At 46.0% G+C, this 14,446-nt stretch overlaps 1 protein-coding gene and 1 pseudogene across 2 annotated transcripts in view; one reads left to right on the top strand and one right to left on the bottom strand.

The window, feature by feature from the left end:
• RCOR1 (REST corepressor 1) overlaps positions 1 to 14,446 on the bottom strand; it is a 136,166-nt gene that overhangs the window by 99,532 nt on the left and 22,188 nt on the right. The window lies entirely within an intron of this gene.
• On the top strand, positions 8,004 to 8,522 carry LOC103795957 (proline-rich protein 13 pseudogene; annotated as a pseudogene).

The following is a 14,446-nucleotide window of genomic DNA, read 5'->3' as shown; positions in this document are numbered from 1 at the left end:
AAGAGAAATTCACTTATGACTCCACTGGCTAGAAGACTGGGCAACTGGTGAAAGCTTCAGGTTGCTTCCACACATGGCGGAAGGTGAAGGGGAGCCAGCATGTGCACTGGTCACATGGCAAGAGAGAGGCACCAGGCTCTTTTTGACTACCAGCACTTACAGGAACTATCGAAGCAAGAACTCACTCACCCCCCACCCAGGATGGCATTAATCTATTTATGAGGGTTCCAGCCTCATGACACAAACACCTTCCATCAGGGCCCACCCCCAACACTGGAGATCAAATTTCAACATGAGGTTTGCTACGGACAAACTACATCCAAACCATAGTAGGGGTTAAGTCATCTGCCCAAAACTCCCCAGTTCCGCCTGACAGTAAATAAGGTGACATCTCTTTATCTATTATGTTTTACATACAACATAATAATTACAAGTCACTTAAAGCTGCCTTCTGCCACTTACCACTTGAGGCCTCGGGCCCATCGTTTAAGCTCTCTAAATCTCAGTTTTATGGTCTGTACAAAGGGGATGATAACACCTGTGGTGTAGGATTGCTACGAGGATTAAATAAGATCATGTTTGTAAATCTCTTTAGCACAGTGTTGCTCCTACACGCACATGCAGACTCACACACACCCATGGAGCTAGAAGGAAGAAGAGAAGGCTACAAGGTACCTTCAGAATTTTATCAGCTCATCCATGGTTAGATTACAAACAGCATTTGTAGCGCAATAAAGGTGTTCTTTGTGGAGAGTTCCAGGCCAGACACCTATACTTTGTATACTTCCTGGGAAAAGCTTCTGTTCATTTTTCTTTCTCTACCACACAGCTTTGAAATTCCACCCATATTTTTACACAAACAGAAACTTGTTACTGAGAGGCAAATTTGCACCACACACTTTTCTAGAAGCAGCGGGGGGAGGGGGATGTTAAGGCAACAAGATTTTAAAAAGCTCTCCTCTCGCCTCACAGTTTCAACCTCTAGTTGAAGGAATAAGACAATAAACAACATAAATAAGGAAGTCTGTTAGATAATGATAAGAGTAAATGAGAAAAAAGGAAAGCAAGGAAGGGGAACAGGAAGTGCCAGGGATGCAGCTGAAAATGTAGACAGACTGATGAGGAAAACCCTCATGGGAATGTCACATTTCAGTACACAGGGCAAGAGTAAGTCTGTGGGCTATGTGGATGGGGAGGAGGCGCCCAGCAGCAAGGAGGCACTTTAGGAGTCTAACCAGCAACAGTCAGGAAACAGCATGTTGAATTAGAAAATCAGCCAGGCATGTGGTGGTGCATGCCTGCAGTCCCAGCTACTCAGGGAGGGGCTGAGGTGGGAGGATCACATGGGCCCAGGAGGTGGAGGTTGCAGTGAGCCAAGACCACGCCACTGCACTCCAGCCTGGGTGACAGAGCAAAACCCTGTCTCAAAAAAAGAAAAGAAAAGAGCAAGTTGGCACCTCTGACTGGAGTAGAGAAAAGGGGAGGCCAAGCACAGTGGCTCATGCTTGTAATCCTAGCACTTTGGGAGGCTGAGGCAGGCAGATCACTTGAGGTCAGGAGGTCAAGACCAGCATGGCCAACTTGGTGAAATGTCATCTCTACTAAAAACACAGAAATTGGCCAGGCATGGTGGTGGGTGCCTGTAATCCCAGCTACTCAAGAGGCTGAGACACAAGAACTGCTTGAACCAGGGATTTTCATTGGGAAGTTCAAGTATTGGGCTTTCCACCCTCAATTTTCTCCCTTATTTGCCAATTCCAGAGGGGGCCACTAAGAGGCTAAGAGATTTGATAATTTTTTTATTTTTATTTTTGGAGTTGCAGGGAGCCACTGCATTCCAGCCTGGGTGATAGAGCAAGACTCTTTCCCCGCCCCCCCCCCCCCCACTTAAAAAACAGAAGGAAGGAAGGGAGGGAGGGAGGGAGGGAGGGAGGAAGGAAGGAAGGAAGGAAGGAAGGAAGGAAGGAAGGAAGGAAGGAAGGAAGGAAGGAAGGAAGGAAAGAAAAGGGGAGGGTAATGGAGCTGAGGCCAGGAGTTACAGGGACTGGCTCTTATAGAAACTACATCGGCATCGTGTTCTAAATGTCAAGTGAAGAAAGGGCTCTGTAAAGGTTAATTTTATGCATCTACTTGACTACAGCATCAAGTGCCCAGATGTCTGGTCAAACATTATTCTGGGTCTATCTGTGACAGTGCTTTTGGATGAGATGAACATTTGAATCCATGGACTAAGTAAAACAGATTACCCTCCTTAATGCGGACAGTACTCATATAATCCACAGAAAGCCTGAAGAGAACAACAGGCTGAGTCTAAGAGGGAACTCCTCTGGGTCTCACCGCTTGAGCTGAGACAGCTCACCTGGTTCTCATGCATTCAGACCTGAACTGGAACTTACCCGGTCAGTTACCTTGCGTTTCCAGATTGCCAAGTGAAGATCTTGGGACTTCCTGGCCTTCACAGTCATGTCAGTCAATTTTATATATATTCACATGTATACCTTTTTAATTTATACATATATATAAACTCCTTATATGTATTATATATATAGACACACACAGATATACATGTATGTCTCTTGCTTTGATATTTCAAATAAGGTGAAGACTGTCAACAGATTGTTGGATTTAGCAACATGGAGCACACTGATGACCTTAAGAGCAATTTTAGAGGAGCGGGGGGACGAAAGCCTGAATGAAACGTGTAAAACAGAGAATAGGAGCAAAGAAATAAAGGCAGAATATACAGAACAACCAACCAAAGTTTTTAAACCAGAGAAGTAATAGCCTGGTTAGTATACTGATAAGAATGATACAATAGAGATGAAAAATGTGCTGATGCAAATACAGGAGGAACTACTGCAGTGCTATCCTTAAACAGGGAGAAGAGGATGGAGACTGGTATACATGCACAGCGGTTAGCCCCAGCTAGCAGCTACAGCTACAGAAGGCAGAGTACCAGGCCGATGTAGACAGGTGGTACATCCGGCAATGGGAGCTGGTAGTTGTCTTCTAATTGATTCAGTTATTTTCCCCAATGAAATAAAAGGAGGGCGAGGAAGGGAGAATTAGGGGTTTAAAATAAGACATTTAAACTACTAGGAGAGTAACTGGAAAAAGAAAACAGAATATAACCTGTAACAAGCATTCTTGGTCTTGGTAATCATGACTGTAAAGTCAGAATAGTCCGTATGGTTTCTCAGCCACACTCAGCTATAGGAAAGCAAGCAGAGAATAGGCAAAAAGTTGGATTACAAGAGGCATAACAAATGCAGTTCATGCACCCTCTCCGGAATCCACTGGGTCCTGCCTGCTGAACCTTCCAGCTCAAGCAGGCTCAGCAGCACAAGCAAAATCCTGCAATCTAGGAAGATCGTATGAACTCAGCCTACTACTAGTGGTCTCCACCTCCCCAGGGTAAGGGCTAGGCTTTGGTGACTTTCATTGTGCCCACTGTGGCAGAAGCCCCATTACCCCAATCAGCTGTTTTTCCAGCAGCTGCATAGAGAAGCCAAGTAACAAATCCAAAAGCAAAGAATAAGATCCTTTGGGCAACTCTGACCAATAAGAGAAAGGATATGAGAAGGAGCCAACTCTCAGCCATCCTTCCTCCAATCTGTCGCCAGCAGTGTTCTAAGAGATGTCATGATTTGCCAGAGATTTCCAATATGATTGAGCAGCCAGCTAAGGTTCTTATGATGCTGTATGCTGGATAACATACCACTCTATATTTGCTTTCCCTCCTTCCCTGTCTCACTTTCTTTTTCCCCCTTTACTCTAACTTCAAGTAAAGTATTAGCGCAATACATGCTTTGTTATGTGCTCTATTTTCCAGGGAATCACAGTAAGACACAGGTTGTGGCATAGCCAAAAGAACTGATGACACAAGAAGACAAAGGAATAGGAGGAGACGATTTGTTCTAATGACTGGCATTTAAGCTGAACAAAGGTGTAAGAATGATCAGGGAAAAAGGTGGTATAAGCAATGAACTAAAAGTCATGATGGAGTCAAAGATCACAGGGATGCTGGAAGGGCATCAGGTGGAAAGCTCAGGAGGAAGTAGAATGCTAAGTCTAAAACAGATATGACAGAGGAATGAATTTCAGGTAACAGTAACTCAAAGGAACAGGTGGCCAAGGTAGGGCAGAGAAGAGGAATATTCCCAGGGGAATAGCAGTCAAGGAATTAAGAAGACAAGTACTGGAAGGATTAGGGTAATTGTGGTGTTGTATTCAACCTATGCTGCCATTCACAGCAACTCTGGGAAGACACAGCAATTATACTAGACTAACAGAAACGTAGCAACTACCTACTTCCCTTCTAGGAAACCAAGTTATTCAGACTCCTCCCACTACAGGACAACTAAAAAAGGTTAAAAAAATATTAAGAACATCTGCTTAAAGGAATCAGAAAAGTAATGACCAGGCACAATAGCTCATGCCTGTAATCCAGCACTTTAAGGGGCTGAAGCAAGAGGATTACTTGAGGCCAGGAGTTCAAGACCAACCTGGCCAACATAGTGAGACACTATTTAAAAACAAACACAGGAGAGAGACTTCACTCCAGAAAGGGAACTTCAGCCCAAGCACAGCGGCTCACGTTGATAATCCTAACACTTTGGGAGGCCCAGGCAAGAGGATCCCTTGAGGTCAGGAGTTCCAGACCAGCCTGGGCAACACAGCAACGCCTCATCTCTACAAACATATATATATATAAATTAGCTAGGTGTATGGTAGCATGCATCTGTAGTCCCAGCTACGTGGGAGGATTACTTAAGCGCAAGGGGTTGAGGCTGCTGTAAGCCATGATTGTGCCACTGCATTCAGCCTGGGAAAACGGGGAAGACAGTCAAAAAAAATTGAAAGGGAAATTAGGTATTAGGTTCTTCCCCCCAATTTTCCCCTTTATTTTCCCAATCCAGAGGGAGCCATAAGAGGCTAAGAGATTTACTAATTTTTTTGTTTGTTTGTTTGTTTTTTTGAGACAGGGTCTTGCCCAGTCACCCAAGTTGGAGTGCAGAGGGTGAGATATCAGCTCACAGGACCCTCGACCTCCTGGGTTCAAGTATTCCTCCTACCTCAGCCTCTCAAGCAGCTGTAACTATAGGCACGCACCATCATGCCTGGCTAATTTTTGTACTTTTTGTAGAGACAAGGTTTCAATTCACCATGTTGCCCAGGCTGGTCTTGAACTCCTGGGCTCAAGCAATCTGTCCACCTCGGCCTCCCGAAGCGTTGGGATTACAGGCACGAGGCACCGTGCACAGCCTTATTTTATTTTTTTAAGAGACAGGGTTGGGAGGCCGAGGCAGGTGATCACTTGAAGGAGTTTGAGACCAGTCTAACCAATGTGGCAAAACCCCAATCTCTACTTAAAATACAGAAATTAGCTGGTGTGGTGGTGCAAGGCTGTAATCCCAGCTACTCAAGAGGCTCAAACAAATTTTTTTTTCAGGTTGTTTTATTTTCTTTGGGTTTTAGCTATTATATTTTATTAGGAAGCCCTGGGTGTGAATTTAGGTAGGGTGTGTGTGTGTGTGTGTGTGTGTGTGTGTTAGTTTATTCCCTTCCCTTTAGGATTTTTTTTTTTTTGAAACACAGTCTTGCTTTATCGCCAGGCGCCAGGCTACAGTGCATTGGCGCGATCTTGGCTCATTGCAACCTCCACCTCCAGGGTTCAAGCAATTCTCCTACCCAGCCCCCCGAGTAGCTGGGACTACAGGTGCACACCACCACACCCAGCTAATTTTTCTGTATTTTTAGTAGAGATGGGGATTCACCATGTTGGCCAGGATGGCTTCAATCTCTTGACCTCATGATCCACCTGCCTAGGCCTCCCAAAGTGCTGGGATTACAGGCTTGAGCCACTGCGCCTGGCCCCTTTAGGATTCTTAAGGCTGCTTGAGCCTGTGGTTTGCTGTTGGATATATAAAACATAACCAGGCACAAGTGAAAATACAACATGAATAAAAGCCAGAAGAGGCCGGGCACAGTGCCTCACGCCTGTAATCCAGCACTTTGGGCAGCCGGGGCAGGCGGATAATGAGATCAGGAGTTCAACACTAGCTTGGCCAACATGGTGAAACCCCAGTCTCTACTAAAAATACAAAAATTAGCTGGGTTTGGTGGCACATGTTGGTAATCCCAGCTAGTGGGGGAGGCTCAGACAAGAGAATCACTTGAACCTGGGAGGCAGAGGTTGCAGTGAGCCAAGACTGTGCCACTGCACTGCAGCCTGGGCAACACAGCAAGACTCTCTCTTTAAAAAAAAAAAAAAAAGCAAGAAGAAATACGAAACAGAAATGGACCTATAAGAGTTCCAGATATCAGCCAGGCACAGTGGCTCACACGTTTAATCCCAGCACTTTGGGAGGCTGAGGTGGGCGGATTACCTGAGGTCAGGAGTTTGAGACCAGCCTGACCAATATGAATAAACCCCCTCTTGACTAAAAATACAAAAATAGCTGGGCATGGTGGTGCATGCCTGTTATCCCAGCTACTCAGGAGGCCGAGGGAGGAGAAGCGCTTAAATCCGGGAGGTGGAGGTTTCAGTGAGCCAAGATCACACCATTATACTCCAGCCTGTGCAACAAGAACAAAACACCATCTCAAAAAAAAAAAAAAAAAAAATCCTAAAGGAAGTAAATTTAACAGAAAAGAAAATTCTGACCAGGTGCAGTGGTTCACGTCTGTAATCCCAGCATTCTGGGAGGCTGAAGTGGGCGGATTGCCTGAGGTCAGGAGTTCAAGACCAGCCTGGCCAACATGGTGAAACCCTAGCTCTACAAAAAAATACATAAAAACAAGCTGGGAGTGTGCTACGCACCTATAATTGCAACTACTCAGGGGGCTGAGGCATAGAATCGCTTGCACCCAGGAGGCAGAGGTTGCAGTGAGCTAAGATCACGCCACTGAGCAACATAGCAAGTCTTCGTCTTAAATAAATAAAGTGACACCTAGCACATCACAATAAAATAGCTGAAACCCAAAAAGGAAAAAGTGTAAACAACCTCAAGAAAAGGGAGATTACAATTATGCTGATATTTAACCTATTATTAGAAAACCTGGAAGCCAAAACAGAATGAACTACCTCTGGAGTGCCAAAACAAAGTATACTCGGCCGGATCACCTGAGATCAGGAATTCAAGACCAGCTTTGCCAACATGGTGAAACCCCATCTCTACTAAATATACAAAAATTAGCTGGACATGGTGGTGGGTGCCTATAATCCCAGCTACTAGGGAGGAGGATGAGGCAGGAGAAGTGCTTGAACCTTGAACAGGGAAGTGGGAGTTGCAGGGAACTGAGATTATGCCACTGCACTCCAGCCTGGGTGTCAGAGCGAAACTCTCTCAAAAAAAAAAAAAAAGAACGTACATGCAACCTAGAACTTCATGACCGCCCCCCACCCCCCAAAAAAAACCCCGTCAAGAATGAAGCTGAAGAATAGCTAGGTGCAGTGGTATACAGCTTACGCCTGTACCCTTGGAAGGCTGAGGCAGGATGACCGCTTGAGGACAGGAGTTTAAGACCAACCTTGGCCAATCAAGACCAGCCTGTTTTAATAGCGAGACCCCATCTCTATTAAAGATAAATAAATAAATATAAAATTTAAAAAGGAAGCTGAAATAAAAATATCTTCAGACAGGTTTATCACCAGCAGACTCACACTATAAGAGCTATCAAAGGATATTCTTCAGGCAGGGAAAAAAAAAATCCCAGAAACTTAAGAGGTACACAAAAGAATAAAAAGTAGCCAGGCGTAGTGGTTCACACCTGCTATCCCAGCACTTTGAGAGGCAGAGATGAGAGGACTGCTATGAGGTCAAGAGATGGAGACCAACCTGGGAACATGGTGGAATACCACCATCTCTACAAAAAGTACAAAAATTAGCAGGGTATTGGTGGCTTGCACCTATAGTCCCAGCTACTCGGGAAAAAGTGACAGGGTATCTGGATTCCCTCTTCCCTTTTCCCATTACTGGACTGGAGAACACACCTAAACATGGAATCCCAATGCTGGGCAGCCAGGGCCAAATCCATATCCCCCCCAACATCGGGTACCCTGGAGGTTCCGATCCTGCCCACCCACCACCTGTCAATCCACTCTTTCCCCCAGGCCTTTTGCCTCCTCCCCCAGGAGCCCCCCAAGGCAATCCAGCTTTCCCCCCAGGTGGGCCCCATCCTGTGCCACAGCCATGGTATCCAGGATGCCAACTCTTGGGTCCCTACTCTCCTCCATACCCACCGCCTCCCCCTGGAAAGCCTCCTGTGAATCCCGTGGCTCCTGGCATGGTCGGACCAGGAGTGACAGTGCCCAAGAAGATGCAGAAAGCTCAGAGAAAGATGCACAAGCATCACAAGTACGCAAGCATTCCTCCTCTTCCAGCAGTGCCTCTGAATGCAGGCCCTGGACCCTTCCCTCAAGTCTCACCAGTTCTGCTCTCCCATCAAGCTTCAGATGCAGACCATGTGCTCCCCACCCCTACCCCATACCTGAGCCTCACCCTGCTCTTCAGTCCTGAGTGGCTAGGGAAAAAGGGAAGAGCATTGCCATGGCCATCTTCTTGCTGCTTGGATAGATCACATAACTAATGAGTTTAGCAGGGAAGCTATTTTCTGAAGACGATGAACTAAATGTTGAAGTCTGAGATCTGTAAAACGTGATTTTTTTTTTACTTCCTCTTACAATACTTATGATTGGGGAAGTTGTGGAAACTTAACTATGATGAAAAACCTCTATCTTTTTTTGTAATGTTGGCATACTTGGGGAATTTAGTGGCAAAGACATTCCCCAGCAGGCCTGTTGTTGGTTGCACCAACTGCAATGTTGCTGGGAAGTAGTGTCTGTTTAGTCAACGAGCTTTGACTGCTGTTTTGGAATCTCACCTCTCCTCGTCAGCCCAATATACTGTCAATATACCGCCTCAGGTCCTATTCTCTTTCTCCAACTCTCAGTCCAAACAAAGTTATTTCTCCTGGGGGAAAAAAATACAAAGAATGAGAGGCAGGAGTGGTGACTCACGCCTGTAATCCCAAGGGCGGGATTACAGGTCAAGAGATGGAGACCATCCTGGCAAACATGATAAAACCGTACCTCTACTAAAAATACAAAAATTAGCTGGGCATGGTGGTGCATGCCTGTGGTCCCAGGAGGGACTCAGGAGGCTGAGGGCTGAGGCAGGAGAATTGCCTGAATCCAGGAGCCAGAGGCTGCAGTGAGCCAAGATCGAGCCACTGCACTCCAGCCTAGAGACAGAGCAAGACTCTGTCTTAAAAAAAAGCAACAGGCCGGGCGCAATGGCTCAAGCCTGTAATCCCAGCACTTTGGGAGGCCGAGGCAGGTGGATCACGAGAGATCGAGACCATCCTGGTCAACATGGTGAAACCCCGTCTCCACTAAAAATACAAAAAATTAGCTGGGCACGGTGGCGCGTGCCTGTAATTCCAGCTACTCAGGAGGCTGAGGCAGGAGAATTGCCTGAACCCAGGAGGCGGAGGTTGCGGTGAGCCGAGATTGCGCCATTGCACTCCAGCCTGGGTAACAAGAGCGAAACTCTGTCTCAAAAAAAAAAACAAAAAAAACAAACAAACAAAAAAAAAAGCAACAAAAAGAACAAATATGTTGATATATCCAAATGAAGTAATTATACAATAGTTTCTTATAGGAATTAAACTGTGTGACAATAATGACACACTGGGGATGTAAGGGGCTAAGTGGAGCTAAGCATTGTAACTAAGATTCTTGCATTGTCCTTCAGGAAGGTAAAAGCACCAAGTCAACGAGATTAATCCATTAAGGAAGTAAACTGCTAACTCTAGGATAACCACTAAGAGAATAGTATTTTCCCAAATAGCATACAATTACCAAGCTAAGGAAGAGGGCAGAATAATAATACTGAATTGATGCAAAGGAAAATCAAAGGGAACAACAACAAAACCCCACATAGAACAAGTGGGTCAAAAAGAAACCTCTACGTTAATAACCTCAATACAGATATATCATAAATACATTAAATGAAAACTGTGAATGGAACTAAATGCAAGTTAAAAGCAAAGACTCGCTTTTAATATTTGGACAAAAACCTGTTCAGACATACATAAGACTTCAAGAATGAAGAAAGGTTGAAAATTTAAAAAGATAGAAAAAGATGCCATTCAAACACTAACAAAAAGAAAGCTGGCACAGCTGTACTGACATTAGACAAAGCAGATTTTAAGGCAAGAAGCATTACTAGAGATAGAGGGGAAGTCCATCATAAGAGGTTCACTCCGCCAGAGCATGCTGCATTAAGGGAGCAAAAAACAGGAGCGCATGGTACAAATTCATGACATCATATTCAGAGAGTGTTTTTAGGGAGGCGAGAAGAAAAGTAAAGAAATGGCAACAAAGAACAAGAGGGCATGCTACTGCGAGGCGTAGTGACGCGAGAGGGATGGAGGGGCAGGCAAGCACTTTTTGAGAAGGCTGCAGGGAGGCAGTGTCGTCAGGAGATGGCCTATTTTCAGTCAGAATGAGAATGTGAGGGAAAAACAAAATCACAGAAGAAACTGAAGATTAGGGGAATGTTGCTTATATACCTTGAGTTTAAAAGGGCTCAGGAGACCGGGCGTGGTGGCTCACACCTGTAATCAAAGCACCTTGGAGGCCAAGGCGGGCAGATCACCTGAGGTCGGGAGTTCAAGACTAGCTGACCAACATGGTGAAACCCCATCTTAATTTAAGGAAAAAAAAAGGGGGTGGGGCTCAGGGAAAAGGTTCCAAGAAAATCAAGGTGAAAGATGGGATCAGAAAATGCCGAGTCCATGGAAAACAGGGAAGACATGGGAAACATGGGAACCTGGCCTTCTGGCTGCCTGACAACTCAGAACGAAGCACAAAATGAGAGCAACGCTCACGGTTCCTAGGCAGACACGGACAGGAAGGCTGTGGGTACTGAGGGGAGGGAGAGTGGGACTGGAATCAGGCCAGGAGCAGCCAAAGTTTTGGGGCTTCCACTTGTCTTCTGTATAAGCCTTCAGGCTGGAAGAGTAGTAGAAGTCTTACTCTAAGCACTGCTTTCTGCTCAAAGAGGCTACAGATTTGAGTTAGGATTGTAAGGAGCCAATAAATTTTGGGTAGATATTAAAAGGAAGGTTATTCTCAAGAAGAAACAGAGCAGGTTACACAGCCCCTCCTCCAGTCCTACCTCTGGAATTTCTACCTGCCCAAGTCCCAGAGGATTTTCCATTGTAACTGATAATGTTGTCAGGCAGAGTTAATCAAATAAAAGAAAATGTTACTTTTCTGTGGGTGGCAGTTAGGGGTGGTAGAATTCACCCAGATCTCTGCCTTTGTATTTCTTTTTGCCGGGAGAGAGGGAGGAATTCCAAGATCTTTTATTTGCAGAGCCTCCAATAGTCAGTCAGCACTGCCAGCTACGTTGGTACAATCTGAAGGCCATCCCACTTGCTCTACAGTCAGTCAGCACTGCCAGCTACGTTGGTACAATCTGAAGGCCATCCCACTTGCTCTACAGTCAGTCAGCACTGCCAGCTACGTTGGTACAATCTGAAGGCCATCCCACTTGCTCTACAGTCAGTCAGCACTGCCAGCTACGTTGGTACAATCTGAAGGCCATCCCACTTGCTCTACAGTCAGTCAGCACTGCCAGCTACGTTGGTACAATCTGAAGGCCATCCCACTTGCTCTACAGTCAGTCAGCACTGCCAGCTACGTTGGTACAATCTGAAGGCCATCCCACTTGCTCTACAGTCAGTCAGCACTGCCAGCTACGTTGGTACAATCTGAAGGCCATCCCACTTGCTCTACAGTCAGTCAGCACTGCCAGCTACGTTGGTACAATCTGAAGGCCATCCCACTTGCTCTACAGTCAGTTAGCACTGCCAGCTACGTTGGTACAATCTGAAGGCCAACCCACTTGCTCTACAGTCAGTCAGCACTGCCAGCTACGTTGGTACAATCTGAAGGCCATCCCACTTGCTCTACAGTCAGTTAGCACTGCCAGCTACGTTGGTACAATCTGAAGGCCAACCCACTTGCTCTACAGGCATTCATCCAACAGAATCCCTACAATCAAGATCAGAGACCAACTGGGATCTGTATCAACGTGGGACGACAAAAAGTGGCCTTCTCTTTCGCCATACCATAGACCTCCAGCAAGACCGTGTTTGTTTGTTTCTTGAGACAGAGTCCTGCTGTCCCCCAGGCTGGAGTGCAATGGCATGATCTCGGCTCACTGCAACCTTCACACCCCTGCCTTCAAGTGATTCTCTGCCTCGGCCTCTAGAGCTGGATTACAGGCACACACCGCCACGCCCAGCTAATTTTTTGTATTTTTAGTAGAGACGGGGTTTCACCAAGTTGGCCAGGCTGGTTGATCTCCTCACCTTGTGATCGGCCCCCCTCAGCCTCCCTAAGTGTGAACCACTTACAGGTGTGAACCACTGCACCCAGTCCAACAAGACTATGTTTTACAGCCAAATTCTGCCTTTGTATTTAATTAAGTGATTTGATTTCGTGCCAACTATGTACTAAGCAATGTCTACACACAAAGAGCCCTGTCCTTGTGGAGCGTATATTCCAGCACAGACATTCAAAAATATACATAAATTTTTACAGCAAGCTAGAAGACAAGAGGCACTATATAGAAATGAAATAGTAAAGCAGGAGAAAGATGTCTTGAGGCTGGGCTTAGAGGCTCATGCCTGTAACACACACTTTAGGAGGTCAAGGTAGGAGGATCACTTGGTCTCAGGAGGTCAAGGCTGCAGTGAACTGTAACTGCAACAGTGCACTCCAGTTTGGATGACAGGGCAAGACCTTTTCTCAAAAAAAAAAAGAAATGACAAAGACTGGAGTACGAGACACTTATCCATTCAAATGCCTCCCAAGAAGTGATCTTACAAAGAATTATTTAAATCAGAAATTGGTGTCTAGGTGTGGTGGCATGTGCCTGTAATCCCAGCACACTGGGAGGCCAAGGCAAGAGGATCCCTTGAGGCCAGGAGTCCGAGACCAGCCTGGGCAACATAGTTAGACTCTGTCTCTACAAAAAAGTATGAAACATTAGCGGGGCATGATGATATATACCTGTAGTCTCAGCTATTTGAGAGGCTAAAGCAAGAGGACAGCTTGAGCTCAGGAAACCCAGCTATCGTGAGCTTAACAAAGCAACTATTTAACAACGGTGGACCAGAGATTTAATGATACTAGGGACTAAGTGTCAGATTGTTTTTAAGTCATATTCTAGAGATACTACAGATAGGTAGGTTAGGAGAGGCTTTAGTGAACAATGATCTGAATGAAGGAAATAAATAAAAAGTAATGGAGCAAAAAAAAAGAAGGGATGATTGTGAAGGCTTTCACTTTTACTCTAAATGAAATGGGAGCCACTGGAAGGCTGTAAGCCACTGAAGAACAGCTACTTTACATTTCATTTATTTATTAAAGACAGAGTATCTGTGGCCGAGGCTGGAGTGCAGTGCCACAATCAGAGCTCACGGCAGCCTGGGGGAGGGAGAGGGACAGTGGGGAGGGAACCGATCAGTTGCCCTGGCTCACGCCTGTAATACCAGCACTTTGGGAGGCCAAGGCAGGTGGATCACTTGAGATCTGGAGTTCAAGACCAGCCTGACCAACATGGTGAAACCCCGTCTCTAAAAATAAAAAAAAATAGCCGGGGGTGGTGGTGCACACCTGCAATCCCAGCTACTTTGAAGGCTGAGGCTGGAGACTCACTTGAGCCCAGGAGGTGGAAGGTGCAATGAGCCAAGATTGTGCCATTGCACCCCAGCCTAGGCAACAAGAGGGAAACTCCATCTCAAAAAACATGAAAGAAAGAGAGAAAGAGAAAGGAGAGAAAGAAAGGATGAGGGGGGAGGGAAGGGGAGGGGAGAGGGGAGGGGAAGGGAAAGGAGGGGTAGGGGGAGGGAAGGGAAAGGAGGGGGAGGGGGAGGGAAGGGAAGAGAGGGGGAGGGAAGGGAAAGGAGGGGGAGGGGGGAGGGAAGGGGAGGGGAGGGAAGGGAAGATCCTTTAGTTAGGTACACAGGCCAGGACAATTGTAATAGGGTCCATGCCTACCTGTTCTACAGTCTCACCTTCTACCACTTTACCAATTACCTCCCAAAGTATCCAATGGTAACAAACTGCTCCTGGCTCTGCAAACAAGTCCAGTACTCTCCATCCACAGGACTCCATCTGCATGTGCATCTTCCCTCAGCCTGGAATGTCTTTCTTTCCTTCACTTGCCCTTCAAGATCCACCCTAAGAGTAAACTCTGGAAAGCCTTTCTACACACAGTTTCAACCATCTTGCCCCATCTTACCCAGCCCCTAGGCTCATACCCCAGGCACACCTCTCTCACCTGGCATTTATCACACTAGACATTTTACAACCATGGAAAATGGTAAGTGCCCAGTAAATGATGTCTAATATACAAAGTTATTC

The sequence above is a fragment of the Callithrix jacchus genome, chromosome 8 (genome assembly GCF_049354715.1).
Source record: "Callithrix jacchus isolate 240 chromosome 8, calJac240_pri, whole genome shotgun sequence".
In the NCBI taxonomy this organism is placed as follows: domain Eukaryota; kingdom Metazoa; phylum Chordata; class Mammalia; order Primates; family Cebidae; genus Callithrix; species Callithrix jacchus.
The sequence above is the reverse complement of the archived record's forward strand: the minus strand, read 5'-3'. Positions and strand labels throughout refer to the sequence as shown.